At 55.3% G+C, this 13,066-nt stretch overlaps 1 protein-coding gene across 3 annotated transcripts in view; it reads left to right on the forward strand.

Annotated features, from left to right (window-relative positions):
* Positions 1-6,033: 6,033 nt before the first annotated feature.
* Positions 6,034-13,066, forward strand: part of TNRC6A (trinucleotide repeat containing 6A) — a 60,115-nt gene continuing 53,082 nt past the window's right edge. For all 3 annotated transcript variants that reach the window (XM_046901007.1, XM_046901009.1, XM_046901012.1), the window contains exons 1-2: positions 6,034-6,288; positions 12,912-12,985. The gene's annotated coding sequence lies outside the window, so the exon portion shown is untranslated. The remainder of the gene's footprint in view (positions 6,289-12,911; positions 12,986-13,066) is intronic.

A 13,066-nucleotide genomic window follows, 5' to 3' on the forward strand; every position in this document is an offset into this window, starting at 1 on the left:
ACCTGTGCATGCCAAGGCATTCTTAGTGGATTTCAAGTGCTTTCTGCGCAAGGTGAAGCAGGCGTTCAGAGGAAGCCACCCAAATATTTACATTCCAGACAAAAAATAAAGTCTTTGTAGTCATTAAATGTGCTCATTTAGCATTTACTGACTGTGGTCCAGCAAACTCATTTCCCCAAAGTCAATGCCAACGGTGTGGGATGTGAAGGCATTCTTAGTATCCCTTTGCATCGTCTGGGCTCAGGATGAGCCCATTGAGAGCAGAAGGTGCACTGAGCACTGTTCAGTGGCCGGGAACGTGCTTTGGCCTAATGAAATACAAAAATAGGTCTAAGTGATGAGTTGGGAGGTGTTAATATGCTTCCTTATTAAGGTTCAAAATGATTCGTAAACTTAGTTGCAAGTTTCTGGAATAGCTCTGTGAAAACAGAATGCCATATTTGTATGTGACCTGCTGAGAAAGCTGCAGCCAACGCCTGTCTTAATGCTCTGTTCAGCTCTCCTCTTTGCAGAGCTCTCTAGCAGTGTAACTGATGGTTTTCCAGTCTGCTGGGAATTTCATTGGCTGTGCATGGAATTTCCTATGATTACTTTTTTTTTTCCCAAGCTTTGTCCTTCTGAGCTCTTAGGCTCAGTCCTGAATGGGTATTTGTCACTGCAGTCACGGTAAGAACTTGTCAGACTGGATTTCTGCAGCAATGTGAAGGGGAGTAATCCAAAGTGTTCCCTGGGTCTGAGGGTGAATACATTTGGAATGTATATGACTTACGGTGAGATATTGCTAAGGTAGTTCTAGTCACAGAGCAGGAAAGCTTGTTTACAGAGAAAAACAAGCTTTAATTGTCTTCAGCCGTGAGAATCTGGTGTTACTCACCGGCTAAACTTAATGTATTTCTTCTCTGTCACCTACTGAAGGTGTGATCTGTCCCATGAAACCGCTGCAGATCCTTATGCCGATGTCCTCAGAGAACCCTTGGACTCAGAGCACTCATTTTTTGTCTTCAGTTTAGACTGAATTTGTCAGAATGCTGTTGGAGCGTACTGAGTGGTAACAAAACTCCAGGAAAGAAGGCAGTTCGGAAATCAAAGTGTAAATGGACAGCAGAAAACTGCCCCTATCTGAGCAACAACTCAGGTTCGCAACGGAACTTGGGAATAAGGAGATGTGTGGGAGGTGCAGTGATGGGAGGAGCTGTGGCTCCTGGCAGGAGTGTTCCCATACAGGCAGGGATGGGGGCTGACTTCCATGCTGGTGTCAGTGAGGATGGCCGGGCTGTGTCCTGCTGCTGAGCCGCTGTGCTGAGGGCGAGGTGAGCTCAGAGCGCTGCTGGTAGCATAACGTGGCCCTGGGGTAGGGGCTGTGTTAGCTGAGCTTTCTGCCCATTTCCTGATTCGAAATGATGTCTTAGATGTGATTATGTAGAGAGCGGAGGTTTTGTCAGTTGTTTGCGTTGGGAAACGTCAAAGTAAGCGGTGTACTGCGAGGTTTTATTCTTCCTCAGTGATGGAGTGCTTCGTGTCTGTGATACCTTCATATCTTCCTGTCTGTAGTGACCCTCACCCCACAGGGCACGGGGGTGCAGTGAGCCCTGCCCATCGCTGCAGGCCAGGAGCTGCTGGCTGTGGAAGGAGGGAAATCATTATCGTTTCTGTACACAACCCGGAGTCTTCCGAGGCTGTAGTGTTTGTTGCTGAACTTTTCTAAGCTCCTGACTGAACCTAAATGCCACAGTGCACAGCATTTAAATGGTTGCCATCTCGCTGCTTGTATTCCTGCCTAGCGAGCTGTGGGGGTCGTTTGAATTAGGCTGGGTTTTATATTGAAACAGGATCGCCTGAGGTTTGCTTTTAGCATCGTTGCCCTGGAATTGGGTTCCAGATTTAATATAGGATGATTGTACTGAGAGCTTAGCTGGCTGCTGCCCGCATCAATGCAGCACAACAGGGCATGGGGCCAGGGCAGCCCAGGGACATCGCAGGGACATCGCACGCTGCTGAGGCCATGGCACAGGCCGAGGGCATGGCACAGCTGCCCAGGGTGATGCTCTGGTGCCAGTTCCCATGATCCGATGGGTGGGTGAGGAGGGGTAGAGAGGGGTCCTCACATCAGCCCCCCACTGGAAGAGGGGTGCCAAGGGCTGGGGCAGGCGGATGGGGAGCGCTGGGGTCTGTTAACGGGGCAGGAGAGAAAGCAAAGGCAGCCCAAGGTTGAAGGAGGTGACGCCTCTGATTGAGACTAATTAAAAGGAAGAGCTAATCAAGGCCTGGAGCTCTCAGGAATCCCACTGGGCAGGGGGATGTGGGGTGAGCTGCTGATGGAGCACATTGCAGGGGAAGGAGGTTTCTCATTAAGTGGGGTTGCTGAGGTAGGGGGGGGGGGGCAGGGGGGTACTCGGCAGGACCCAGGGCCTGCCCTGGGATCGCAGGGCAGTGTGATCCATGGTGGTGTGGGCATGGCCGGGAGGGCCCAGGAATGGCAGCAGGTTGTGGGACAGTGAGCCAGGCTGGGGGCTGCACACAACAATTGGAGCTCCACAACATCTGTGGTGGGCTGGTGAGTGCCGAAGTCATTCAGCAAACACGAGTGGGCAGGTAGGAATAGCCCCAGCTGTCCCCCATGTCACAGATGGTTCATGCAGGGCACCAGGGTGCCTGGGGATGGCTGGGGGTGTGGGGAGCATTTCATGGGATCAGGGCATGGAACCTGGCAGAGGGGATGGAGCTGCCCTGCGACGCCGCTCTGCCCTTGTCTGGCCCTGCAGAGATGTGCCCGTTTCGGTGCCATTCCTATCGCAGGTCCCCATGTCCTGGCCCCATCCTGCCCCATTCCCACACTGCAGGAGTGGCAGAAAGACCTCGGACAGGGTGAGCAGCCCACATCCTTGCTCCCAAATGGAAGTTGTGTATGCGAGCACCCTGCAGCTGGGAAAACCCTTGGGAACAGGTGAGTGCTTGGGACCTGATGTGACAAACCTCAGTATGGGGTTTGGAGCAATTCAGGGCTGGTTCCAGCCCCATTGGCTGTCAGTGGGCTGCAGCAGCTGTGTCTGTGTGGGTCCATGCCATTCCACTGTGGAGGAGTAGCTGTGGGCACTGTGGTATCATCTGCTGAGCAGAGGCAGCCTTGTGAAGCACTGACAATGTGTATAAAGCCCTGTCGTTCTTTCCAGGACAGGCATTGCAAATGGTTGTTGGGATTGTTGTTGCAATTGTGCTGGGCACAAGGGGCCGAGCCCCAGGTATGGCTTCCTTCCGTGAATTCAAAGCCCCAGTGCAGCACAGCACTGGCATGAGCCCTCTCCCACCCCTCCTGGCTCTCCTCATCCTCACACAGAAATGCCTCTGAAGCCCATCAGTGCCCTCTCAATTGAGTGCTGAATAATTGGCGGCGATGGGTTCAATGGCAGAATCCCTCAGCTTTGATTTGCCTCAGCTCCAGCTGGGCAGAGAGCGGGGGGCCGCCCAACACTGCTCCCCCACAGCCCTTTGGATTCTCCTTTTGCAGGTTCCTTCCATCCACGTGTTTGTCTGTGTGTGTGTGTGTGTGTGTGTGTGTGTGTGTGTGTGTGCACGTGGGCTTTGGCCGCTTTTTTGCACACGCAGTGGTTGTTTGGTAGCAGCGAGTGGGGCTCCATGCCAAGACCTCCTCATTAAGATTAAGCATATGCAGATTTGCCTCGTTTTTTTGGCTAATGACAGCTGCAAACAATTGTTTGTCATGCTTGCTGATTGTTGATTGCTAAAGGTGAGGCCGTGCAGGAATGGTGTACGAGGGCCCATCCTCAGGGCTTGCAGGACGGGCATTGCTTTGTTTTCAGCTTTCCACCAGCGTGGGTGCATCGTGATGTATTTATGCAGGAAAATAAATAGAGACGTCCAAACACACACCTGAAGGCTGCAGTTTGCAGAGCAGTGGCTTTCATCAGCGCTCTGCAGGCTGAGAACCAAAGCAGTGGCTCGGTGCGGATGAAGGCTCTCCTCCCGGAGCACCGCGCTGAGCTCTGCGCCGCACCTGAGCGCATCTCGGAAACACTCGGGCTGTTTGAGGACATCCCTCCAAATGAGCACAATTTCACGTTGTTTTCTTCTGATGCTGACGGGAGGAGAGGAGCTCCGAGACAAAGGAACGTCTGAGAAAATGAAATTCTCGGTGTTGCCGATGAAAGCACTCCGCCTTGCTTTAAGGCTGGGATGGAAATGGGGACACACGGGGAGAACGGCCGCTGTGCTGGTACGGTGATGTCCCATTGGCATCGGCACTGCTCCCTGCGCACGGTGCTGGGGTGGGGAGGGAATCCCCTATAGGGCACACTGCGGGGGAACCCTGACCCCGGGGGCAGCTCCTGTCCGACCCCACAGAGGTGGATGAGCTGGGATCCGCATCCTGGGAGGAGCTCTGATGCCTCTGAGAACATTCGGGAGAGCTCCTGATTTTAATTGGTTTTCCTTAATTATTATTTACTTTGACTGAAGAAACTGTTGTGTTTAAATAACGCTGTTTTTTTGCCAAAATGCTGTCACGGAGAAGCTGCTTTCCCTTCAGGAGCCCTCAAACACGGGCTCCCTTCCAAGCCTTGGGGCTGCACGGTGCTGCGCCCACAGCCGTGCTCCTTCCCTCCCTGCCCCGACCTCAGCAGCACCTCCCACTGCAGCCCAGTGGGGCCGGGGGAGCCCTGGGGGGGACAGGTGAGTCCCATGCATTCATGGTGCAGAGGGAGAGCGGCCCCACAGCATCACTGCGCATACTGAGCTGCGCGGGGACCCCGCGCTCCCATGGCCCGGACTCCTTCTTTGGTATTTCTTTAATAATTAGCGGCAGATTTTGTACTTATGTTCGCAATTATCCGAATGCCTCTGGGACGTGTTCTGCAGGATAATTGAATCTCGTTGGTATGTGGCTGTGGAGATGCTGTCGGTGTGCACACGGAGTCAGAGTGTGCTGCTGCCTTTTGGGGTCATGCTCAGATAAGCGAAGCTTTCTCCTTTTAAAAAGCAAATAGAAACAAGATTGTTTTGCTCTGCTGTCTTCAGCAAAAGCTTTGCTATTAGCCCATACTGGGGAGGGAAACGCATTATTATCACTAATTAATTAGTTGTACGCTTTAATTCTATGCAGTTGCTCTTTCCTGGGCTCCTGCGACCCCTCCATGTGCCACACCTGCAGCAGCAGCACGAGAAGCAGGTGGGGCTGTGCTCCTCAGAGGAAAAGTGAAAGCACTCAGCTTGCAAACACTTATCATTCACAGAGATGGGGTGAAATTCCTCTGCTGGCACCTATATTTCTTGCGGGACCTCAGCTGCTGGGAGTCAGCGCCCCCCTGCACAAAGCCTGCCTGGGGGTCACTGCCAGCTGGGTGCAGGAGGGGCTTCTCTGCAGATGTCTATGGAAGGACAGCAGCAGGTGGGATGTGCGGCACATCTGCTTGGTGTCATCGATGCTCCCTGGCTGCCCAGGACCAAGGGGGGGGGGGTTAAGCCCAATTGATGTGTCCGCTTCCCCAAGGAAATGCACTGTCCCATCTGTACGTGTGCTTCCCCTTTGGGCTCGGTGCTGAGGGCAGTGCTGGCTGTGCCCCTTGGCCACCTGCAGCTGCCATGTCTATGTACCACCCCATGGCCCCTCGGTGGTAGGAAGCAGTGGGGTGGACACATGGCACATGTGGCTTCCGATCACCCCTGGGCAGGACGTGCCCTCTGCTCATCAGGGCCGCTCGGGGCCTCTTCACCCATGACAGCAGCACACGCAGCACTGTGACACCAGCAGGGCACGGTGCTACTACTGCAGGCTCCTGCCAGACCTGCATCCCGCTGCCCACAGCCCCCTGCCCGCAGAGCCGGTGCCAGCAGCCCCGCCGTGCCCCCACATCGCTCTGTGCTTCGCCCCAGCCACAAAGCAGTTAACATGTGTTGATCGCAGCGGCGTGCTCGGCTCCGTGCAGCTCTCGCAGGCAGCGCGATCCTCCCCGGTCTCCAGGGATCTCGTGGCATTTTGCCCAGATGGCATCGGTCTGTGTCTCAAGGACATAACGCAGCGCCTTCGCAGCCTCGCAGCAGCGCCGCGGTGACAGATGAAGCCGGGGCGCTCCTTCGTCTCCTCCGAGAGGGAAGAGAAGCTCCTCGCCATGCCAGGGCTGCAGCCGGCCGCTCCCTTTCGCCTCTGCGAATGAGCCGCTGCCCGGTGCCCGCCCGGGTTGCAGCGCGTGGGGCAGCGCTGGCCGAGCACGAGGCCCCCCCTGTCCCCGTGGAGCAGCGGGCGCTCGGCCCCGTCCTCCCCCGCTGGCACTGCAGGTAGGTGTGGGACGGCGCTCGTCCATTGGGGCGCTGCTGGCAGCGACACGTGGGCCGGCAATGCCGCTCCCTGGGGTGGCCGCTGCCCACGCCGTGGGGCCTCGCAGCCTCACGGAGAGCCCACGCGTGGTCTCGGTAGCCTCCAGCACGAGGGGTGGCACAATGGTCCGGGGACAAACTGTGGAATTCCTGCAGCATGCATGCGGTGGCCGTGCTGGCACCATGGGCACAAGATTGGTGGTGCCCTTCATCAGCTGTATTTAATTGGTGCATTCTGTTTTCTTGAACGCCCTGTGGTGATGGGGCCGGCCCTGCTGCTGGTGTGCACGTGGGGATGAGTGGCTCAGGGGGGCTGAGGCCATGGCGGGGGCTGTGCCATGAGCTCCTCGGGGATGACATGGGCACCTCTGGGAGGGATCCGCCATGGGATGGTGGATGACAGTGTCTTTCATTGCTGTAGGATGGGGGGCAGCAGGATGTGGGGCTTCCAGGGCTCCCCCAAACCCTCCGCTCTGTCCCCACAGCCCCTCATTTCCCTGCTCTATGCGTAGCTCATTTCATGCCAAATGGAAGTGGGGTTTGTTTTTCCTTTTCCCCCCCTTTGCTCCTGCATGTGGCCAATGGAGTGTTTCCTCGCTGCGTTTCATTACAGCCCGCGCCGCTCAGACACCGCTCCCAGCGCTGCCGTGTGCCGGGAATGCCAATGAGCCCACACTGCCACTGCAAAGTGTATTTGTCCTGAATGCAGAATAATTAATGGTTTGGGAGAACCGAGCGAATTACATTGGAGCTGTTGCCCAATTAGTTAAACTAATTGAGAAGCGGGGGCAGCTACCGGCGACCCTGCAGCATCACAGCGCTCCGACTCCACTGCAGGAATGGGGCCATCCCCACGCATCCCCACAGAGCCCAGCGTTCTTTTTTGGATGTTCTGCTCCGTTTTCCACCCATTCCTATACATACGTCTGTGTGCACATCGGGTGCTCGTGGAGCTGCAGGGATGGGAACACGGTGCAGCACCACCGCTGCTCTGCGGGCGCCGTGGGGCCGGGCGCTCCCGGAGCTGTGCTTCCCCCATATGCGCTGTGACAGATTACAGCTTGATAGAGCCACAAACACCGAAGAGCAACAGAGGCGTCAATTTAGTTATTAACAAAGGGCAGCATTCAAATGGCGCTGGCGCGGCTCCAAGTCGCCGAGCTCATGAGAGTTTATTAAATATTCATCGAAATCTTGGCATTTCGCTCCCCCCCCCCCCCTCCCACCCCGAAATGAGCTGGTTGTAAAGGTTAGGAGCCTGCTTCAAAAAATTCATTATTTCGTTAGCTCGCTATAAATCAGATCTTTACAACCAAGTTTCGGAGGGTCGGTGCGAGATGGGTGGTGGTGGCACTTTGGGGCAGGCTGGCTCCTCACGTGCGGCCTGACCCCGCCACGTGGCGGCGTGTGACCCCAAATGCTGCGTGAGCTCCAAGAAGAGAAAGAAAGGAAAATTCAAATACAAAAACATGAGCAGGTCTGTCTGCTTCCTTCACCTGCCCCTTTGTCGCCGAGCCGTACCTGCGGCACGCGGAGCTCCGTGTCACCACCGCGCTGCGAGACTCTGCCCTCTGCTTTGGCACCACGGCTCCCCATTTGGTGAGTGCACTGCTGCTGCCAGCAATTAATTGGCGCAGCTCTCCCGCCGCCGCTCATTAGCATGCAGGGTGCGTGCAGGCGCTTCGATGCCTGCAGCATTGGCACGGGGCTGCTGGGTGAGGGAGTGTGGCGAGGTGCTGCAGGTTGCGGGGTGCTGTAGGGTATGTGTTGCTGCAGGTTGTGGGGTGCTGCAGGCTGCGGGGTGCTGCTGCTCATGCAGAGCCACGCACCAGGGGCTGTTGCTCGGTGTCTCTTCCTCCCACCAACTCGCTGCTGTGCTCCCATCGCTGCATCCCTGCAGCCATTGCGATTCTCCCAGTGCTCCAGGCTGGTGGGACCCCCGCAGCTCATTGCCTTGATGCTGGGATTAATGCTTTTTCTTCCCCATCCGTAAGCATTGGGGTGAGTGTTTGGAGCGTAGGCTGTGCTGTGGTATGGAGTCCAGGCAGCACCCCAGCAGCCATACAGCTCAGCGGTGCCCCGCCTGCCCCCCGCCATGCTCACAGCACGCGAACAACCACACAGCCCTGAGGGCAGACGGGATCCATCCTCCCAGTGCCAGGGGCTCAGCCCCAGCCTGGAAGGGGCTACAGGGGCCCAACGGGGCGGCAGGCGCTGTCATTAGGATGCAGGTCCGTCGCCATCTCCCTGGAGACCATGGGAACGGAGGGCTCGCAGTGCCGGTGCCTGGCAGCCGCGCTGGGAAGGGGCAGCTGTGCGTCGGCTCTGAGGGCGCCGATGAATTACTGCCCCTGTTCAGGCAGGAGCCTTTGTTCCCCGCGCATTGTGGGCAGAGAAATTGGAGAGAAAAGTAAAATTAATCAGGCGCAGCTCGAGATATGGGGAGACAATGAGCCGAGCGCGTACCGGGAGATAGCACCGCGCGGAGCATCCGCTCCGATTTAAGCATTAGTAGCAATTTTGTTTTGTCCTTGAACTAATTATCTACAAAAGCTCCTTTGAGCTGACGCCGGGTATGAATTGCCGTGCTGGTGCGGCATTGTGACGGCGGTGATCCCGTATTTAATACGCGGGGCATTCCTGGGTAATCGCTGGCCCCTTTGTGCCGCTGAAGGAAGCCGTATGTTTCAGAGACATCCCCAAAGATCTCACAGCAACAACAAAACGGGGATTTCTGCGGCTGCTGAATGTGGCTGCCAATCACCCACGTCCCGCTGCCGGTGCTGTGTGGGTCACTGCAGGTCTGTGTTAGCGGTGGGGTTGTGCAGGCTGGGCACCGAGCTCGGCACGCTGCTGAAGTGCACCAAGGGAACTGCTTTTCCTCCTCACGGCAGCTCCCTGTCCATTGCAGAGAGCTGAGGTGCGGTGTGCAGGGTTTTCTCTGTGGGTCTTTGCTCGCTTTTTGCTTGTAAGGATTTACGCCCAGCCCTCTTTTGCGCCAGATCAAAACCCATGGGCCCACGACTTCCCAGCGTGTAGCACTGCAAGTGGTAGGGATGGATTTCAGTCCCTGTGACCGAAGCCCATCCTGTCCCTGTCCCATGGTGCTGAGCCCCAGCAGCATGCCCAGCCCCACTCCTCCCCTCCCAGCACAGGCCAGGACCTGTTCCCATCCCATTCCCTTTGCTCTCTGGGTTCCCCATCTGGCAGTCAGCACAAAGCACAGCTCCATCTTGATTTAGTAAGTACATGGAAATGTCATCAAAGGCATGATAATAAAATATCAGATGCAGGGAAATGACTAGCCAAAAGGCATTTAAAAAAGCAAAGAGTGTCCATGTAGTAGATTAAGACAGCCATTCCCATCCCGTGTAAGTTCTCACCACCCATCCATTGCCTACATTTGATGCTTTATCACTTCCAGAGGCTCAGCTCGCCCAGCACACATCCTCAGTGCGTGCACTGCTACTTACAGGGCAGGCAGAGACGCTGATGGCAATAGCTACAGCTGAGTTCTGATGCTCAGAAGTCTCTTGGCAAATTAAAGCCCAGCCCCACACCCAGCGCAGTAAGGACAGAGCCAGCTCAGCAGCACAGGGACGGATGTGTTAATGTTTTAATAGGCTGATCACCTCATAAATAATTTGCTCAGTTCTAGAGTAATTGACCCGGTCACAGAGGTAATAAAGGGCTTTCCCCTGGGTTCTTGTTCAAAGGCTCAGCAAACCCTTTCCAAGGGAGCCCTAAGTGCCTTTTAACAATATGTGTTTTATATGGTCACAGTCTGGTACCCTGCTAATTCAGCAGTCACTGCAAACACCATCAGTTCGGCTCCATGGATATTTCAATTAAATTAAAAAAAAAGAAGAAAGGGAACCAACAGCCCCATCAGCCCCAGGAGCTCTGTGCTGCAGTGCATGGGCACTGCCCTTCCGCAGCTCCACAACCACTGTGCAGCCCCTGGGCTGTGCCCCTGACCCCCATTGCTCCTGGCACCAGGCTTGGCTATGGCTGTGGGTCCCTGCCCTGCAGCAGGAGCAGGCAGAGCTCAGGGCACAGCTTCAGCCTCTGACTCACGCACCCATCCCATTCATTTCAATGTGCTGAGGCTGTGCGCAGAGCACCGGGCTCTTGTGTGCTGGGGATTCCTACTAGGTGCTGTGGGCTCCTCTTAATTACTGAGTTGTCCTCCCCTCTGACGAGTTTTCCCCTTGTGTGCTGGGGATTCCTGGGGCGTACTGCACATTCCTGATGTATTTTTTGCTGTTCTTTCTGCATCCCAGGTATTCCCATTACGCACTGTGCCCTTCTCCTTGCAGGCACTTGGGAGTCTGTGGCCCAAACCATCAGACACAAACGTAGTTGTGATGGAAAGTAAATTTAATATCCTTGCCCTTATTTTTGTAAATTAGTGTAACCGTCAGCTACAGAATAAATGACACCTAATTACTGATGGGGCAGCTCATGCAGAAGCGCAGAGCTGGGAGGCGATCATAGGGAAGCACTGCCAGTGACGGGAAATGAACACGATGCCGGCTGTAGGGAGCTGTAATTACGGAGGACTGACACACTGTGAGCTGTTTATGGTAATGAAGCAGTGCATCAAATCAAATTAACCTTAGTTATTTAGCACAGAACGCACCGAGGACTTCTCTCAGTCGATGCCAAACCCAAACCCAGAGCGGTCGCCCTTTGGACCAACAGAGTCAGAAATTTGCTGGGGATGAAGGTGGAGGCGGTGGCTCTCGTTTAGGATGTGTGCATGGCTGTGTGCAGGGTCCCGGGATGCGGGGCCGGGCAGGTTGCGGGGCCCTGTGCCCCATGGGCATCCCTGTGTCCCCATGTCACCATGCACTGGGCAGAGCCGGAGCAGCTCAGCTGGAGGAACGCACCCATCGGGATCCCTTCCCCCTGACAGGTGAGTAACATTTTGGATAAACCCAAATGCTTCATTAAAAACGAGCTTTTAGCAAGGTCCCCCCGCTGCGGGCTGTGCTGCATGGAGTGCAGGCAGCGGGAGCGTGTGGGCACGGGGTGCAGCTCATCCCTGTGCACGCCGCTGGGATGGATGAGGGAGGGACTGTGCTGCAACGGCCGTGTCCCAGCAGTGCCTGCAGGTTTCCACGGACCCATTTTGCTGCTGACCATTTTGCTATGAGCCGCGTTGGACCGTTTGGCATCGGGAAGGATTTGCTCGGTGCCCCCCCTGCCTGCGTGGGCCTCGAGGGGAGCCGAGGCCCTCCTCCAGGAAAGGAATCCTGAGCAGAACTTCCCATTGGCTGGGAAATGTGAACTGCGCCTGCAGTGGAAGGCGTTCGTTCCTCTGCGTGACTCAAAGCTGTGTGTACTGAAAACCCGCCGTCGAATTGACCCCGAGCTGTGTCTCTGCATCACTCCGTGTTATCTGGCTGGGTTTAGTTGGGACAGCGGGAGCCACACATCCTGCTGTCCCTGAGCCCTGGTTCATGGTGCTGAGTGTGGGGCTTTTTGCTTATGGGTACATTTTGCTTCTTTCCATCACTATGAAAATGCCTGGCAAGCCCCAGTAGTTAATCTCTATTGTATGGGAAGAAAGAGAGGAGATTTTCTCTAATCCCTTTTAAATGGCCTCCAAATGAGGGCTCAAGGAAAGATGACTAACGACAGACCTGATTAAACTAATTGGGAAGGTGAAGCTCTGACAGGAGCCCTGGGAGCCCAGGTGCAGCCCTGGGGATGACACACTGCCGACCACGCTGCGGATCTCCTTTGCTGTGACATCTGAACCAAGCAGACGCATCGCTCTGTGCTTTTGGTTTGACCAGAAGATTTCCTTCTTCATTTCTGTCTGTTTTCTGCAAACCTTTCCCTTTGCACTGCCAGATGCGGTCCCACTAAAGGGATGTGAAACCCCAGTTTGCCAGCAGCCAGCCCTGCACCTCCCACACCTCCCACCAAAGCACCCCCTCTGAACACGCCTTCGCCTTCCAAGAACTGGTAACGTTGGCATACCCAAAGTGCAGGGATATGCAGACAGGCTCAGTGTCCCGTTCCTTCCCCACAGTACTGGCAGTGATTACTGTGCCACCCGTTCTGTCCATCTCGCTTTTGTTTAATTATCACTGTTGCATTGTTTGTGCCTCCGGAGACCCGATCTGGTGGGATTGCCCTGATGGATTATGTATGAAATCCAGGTCAGAGCATCCAAGTATTACTGCCTCATAATTTGCTGCGCCGCAGAGGCCAATAGAGATGCCTTGTATTATTAATTATACCAATATATTTTCATGAGTAATGTGATTAATTAGGCTGTGTATTACAGTTCCAGGCCTGTTCTGTCGTGTGTTTGTTCTTGGATGGAGGTGGCTGACTCAGAGCAAGCAGCAAAATCTGCTCTGGGCAGAACTGCCCATTGCCAGGCAGCATGCATAGCCCCAGCAGCACAGCAGCCCCGGGGCTGTGGGCAGTGCCGTGGTGGTGGTGCCACAGTGGCAGTGCCGGCACCGAGTTGGCACAGAGCTGCACTGTGGGCACAGCTCTCAGGCTTCAGGCTCTCCTTCCAGTGTGGCACAGCTGAACTTCTCCCATCTCTTGTTTCCATATAGGTCCAAGAGGAGTCACCACCCTTTAAGTGCCACCAAGAGGCCTTCCACTCTCCGGTGCAAGAAGAATTCAAACAGTAAGGCAGCATTTTTTCTTTCTGAGCAGTTGCTGCTGGGTTGCATTTTACTCTGGCCATTCCTTTCCTTGCTGTGTGTTT

Source organism: Gallus gallus, chromosome 14, assembly GCF_016699485.2.
Source record: "Gallus gallus isolate bGalGal1 chromosome 14, bGalGal1.mat.broiler.GRCg7b, whole genome shotgun sequence".
Classification (NCBI taxonomy): Eukaryota; Metazoa; Chordata; class Aves; order Galliformes; family Phasianidae; genus Gallus; species Gallus gallus.